Here is a 3,524-nt window from a genome sequence, read left to right on the forward strand (position 1 = left end):
TGTATGATAAGTGCGGTTATTAATATAGTCTTGAGCTTAGTGAAAGCTTTTTGGCATTACTCAGTCCATTCGTATGATGCATCCTTTTGAAGTAAATTTCATAAAGGATGATAGAGATGACTAAAGTCCTTTATAAATCGTCTATAAAATCTGGTGTGTTATAAGTAGGATCGCACATCACACATGCTCTTGGGTGGAAGTAGGTTAGAGATAAGGTCAATTTTAGCCTTGTCTACCTCAATTCCCTTGGGTGAAATTATATGTCCAAGAATAATTCCTTTAGGGACCATGAAATGGAACTTCTCCCAATTTAGAACTAAATTCTTTTCCTCGCATCGCTTCAATACATTTTTAAGATTTTACATACACTCACTGAAAAATGGACCAAAGACAGAAGTCGTCCATGAAGACCTCTAAATATTGTCCCACCATGTCAGAAAATATACTTAACATGCATCACTGAAAGCTGGCGGGGGCATTACACAGTCTGAATGGCATCCTTCGGTAAGCAAATGTGTCATAGAGGCATGTGAATGTAGTCTTTTTTTTTTTTAAATATCTTCAGGAGCTGTCTTAATCTGGTTGTAGCCCAAATAGTCGTCAAGGAAGCAACAGTAAGAGTGACCAGCTAGCCTTTCTAAAATTTAATCAATAAAGGGTAAAGGAAAGTATTCATTGTGAGGATATTTAATTTTCTATAGTCAATGCACATTCTTCAATCAGTAGTAACTCTAGTTGGCACGAGTTCATTGTCAACATTGGTTACGACAGTGATTCCAGACTTCTTCGGAACCACCTGAGTTGGACTTACCCATTGACTGTCAGATATAAGGTATATTATACTCACATCCAACAACTTAAGTACCTCAGTCTTAACCACTTCTTTCATATTTAGATTGAGTCGATGTTGTGGTTGTCGGGAGGTTTTCGCATTATCCGCAAGATGAATGTAGTGAACACAAATCAAAGGATCAATTCGTTTAAGGTCCACAATTGACCATCCAAGGGCTCCTTTATGCTCAATAAGAGTAGAAATAATTATACTCTCTTGTTTTTTCTCAAGGTGGGAAGAAATCACCACTGGAATGTCTTATCTTGACTTACGTAGAGATATTTAAGATCAACAGGTAAAATTTTTCGGTCAAGCTTCGGTGCTTTGAGGCTAGACGGTAAATTCACTTCATCAGTTTGGGGCAATTTCTCAAATTGTAGCCTCCACTGGTTAATTTTAAGTACCAACATAGCATCAAGAAAGGTATCCATCTCCCTAATCATGTCATCATCCAAATCAAGGGAGTGGGCCAAGCATGTCTCTAGAGTGTCAGAGTTAGAGTCAGGAGTGCTCTATCTTCCACGAAAGAATTGATCATGTTAATGTCGTGGGTATCGTCATTATCCTTTGATTATTTATTTATATTGAAAAAGATGTTGAGCTCTAATGTCATATTTTCGAAAGATAAATTTATAATTCCATTCCTATAATTAATGATAGCATTTAATGTAACAAGGAATGGGCGACCAAGAATGACGGGTATTTGAGTGCTCACGTCTATGATGGGTTGAGTATCCAGGACAATAAAATTTACTAGATAGTAGAATTTATCAACTTGGACTAATACATCTTCAATCATCCCTCTTGGTATACGAACCGATTGATCAACAAGTTATAATATGGTCCGGGTGGATTTTAATTCACCTAGACCCAGTTGTTCATAAACCGAGTAAGGGATCAAGTTAACACTCACTCCTAAGTAAAGAAGTGCATGCTCAATCCAGTGGTTCCCAATTATATAAGTAATGGTTGGGCTACCGGAATCTTTAGATTTTTGTGGCATATCTTGCTTGAGGATAACACTTACTTCTTTTGTCAAAAAAAAAAAAAAAAATCTTTTGTATGTTTTGCCATCTTTTGGTAGTGCATAGATCTTTCAAAATTTTGGCATATGTAGGTATTTGTTTAACGACATCCAGTAGAGGAATATTGACCTTCACTTGCTTAAGCACCTCTAGAATATCCTGAGAGTTGGAGAGAGGTTTTGGTGTAATCAACTGTTGAAGGAATGATGCAATCGACTTATTTTGAGGTTCCAATTCTAACCCATGTGGAGCATTTATAGGTCTATCATTCTCAATTTCTTCCGGGTCCTTAGGTTTTTCAGCCCTCCCGCGGAATGGTTTTGTAAATAATCTTCTCACTCCTAGGAGTGGTGATAGATTTAGCTTGATTTATCTTATGTAAAGAGTTTGAGTCACTTATTTCATATTGTGGTTTTTAAATTGGGGAGGGGTTGGGTTGGAAGAATCCCTTTCTCCCCATTCGCTAAGTGTGATTTAATCTTTTAAATTAATGATGCAAACATTACTGTTGTTGTTTTGAGATCCTGAAATGTTTGCACCGTATTTTGGTTGAATAGCTATTGGTTTTGCATGAACTTTTGAACCGTATCCTCTTAAGACTTCTTTTAATTTAAGAATTGCATAAGGGCCTCTTGTGGGTTAGCCGTTTGCTCATTTATGCAACTGAAATTTGGGTGGTTCCTCCAGCTGGAGTTGTATGTATTTTAGGTGGGTCTTCTGAAAGGTCTTTGGTAATTGTTTACGACATTTGATTGCTCATTCAATATCTCTTAAAAAGCAGGAATTGTTGATCAATTCTTAGTTATATGTATGTTACAAGCACAAATACCACAAACAACTTCCATAGCCTTTACGGGTTCTACCTTGTTAAGTTCCATGGCCTCGACTTTTCTTGTGAGTTCGTCCATTCTTCATTTATATCATCTTCCTCTTTTAAAATATAAATTCCTCCTCTTTCCTTTCATTGAGTAGGCTTAGAAGTTATAGTTCTTGAGGAGGTATCCTATGATTGCGCGTTTTCAGCAAGTTTATCAAAATAATCCCACGCATCATCGGCTTTCTTGTTCATGAATTCCCCATTACACATCATATCCACGAATTAGCGCATAGGTGAGGTCAATTCCTCATAGAAAAAGCTTGTTATACGCCATGTTTCCTAGCCATGTTGTGGACATGAATTTATGAGATCCTTAAATCACTCCCAACATTGGAAGAAGGTCTCATCCTCTTTTTGTGCAAAATTCATTATTGTTTTCCTTAAGGTATTTGTTTTATGATAGGAGAAGAACTTTTTAAAGAACTCCCTTATCATCTCAGCCCATGTGCCAATGGACCTTTGTCTTAAGGAATGTAACCACGACTTAACATTTTCTTTCAATGAGAAAGGAAACAATCTTAGCCTAACCGTGTCCTCAGACACGTTTGGGAAGTGCAATATAAATATGATCTCATCAAACTCCTTTATATGTAAGTATGAACTTTTAGATTATAGTCCATGAAACTTCTGGAGGAATTAAATTACCCCTGGTTTAATATCCACAGTCCTTGCATTTAATGGAAATATCATGCAGGATGGTGTACTCACCCCCGCCGATTGTAAATAATCTCATAGAGTACGAGGTGGGGGTGCATGATGCACCTCGTTTTCATCTTGAACTTCCTCAATT

General features: G+C 37.0%; 1 non-coding gene across 1 annotated transcript; it reads left to right on the plus strand.

Annotated features, from left to right (window-relative positions):
- Positions 1–3,014: 3,014 nt before the first annotated feature.
- Positions 3,015–3,122, plus strand: LOC131229983 (small nucleolar RNA R71). The gene has a single exon (XR_009163715.1). It is a non-coding gene; the product is annotated as a small nucleolar RNA R71 (small nucleolar RNA).
- The last annotated feature ends 402 nt before the right edge of the window (positions 3,123–3,524 follow it).

The sequence above is a fragment of the Magnolia sinica genome, chromosome 16 (genome assembly GCF_029962835.1).
Source record: "Magnolia sinica isolate HGM2019 chromosome 16, MsV1, whole genome shotgun sequence".
Lineage (NCBI taxonomy): Eukaryota > Viridiplantae > Streptophyta > Magnoliopsida > Magnoliales > Magnoliaceae > Magnolia > Magnolia sinica.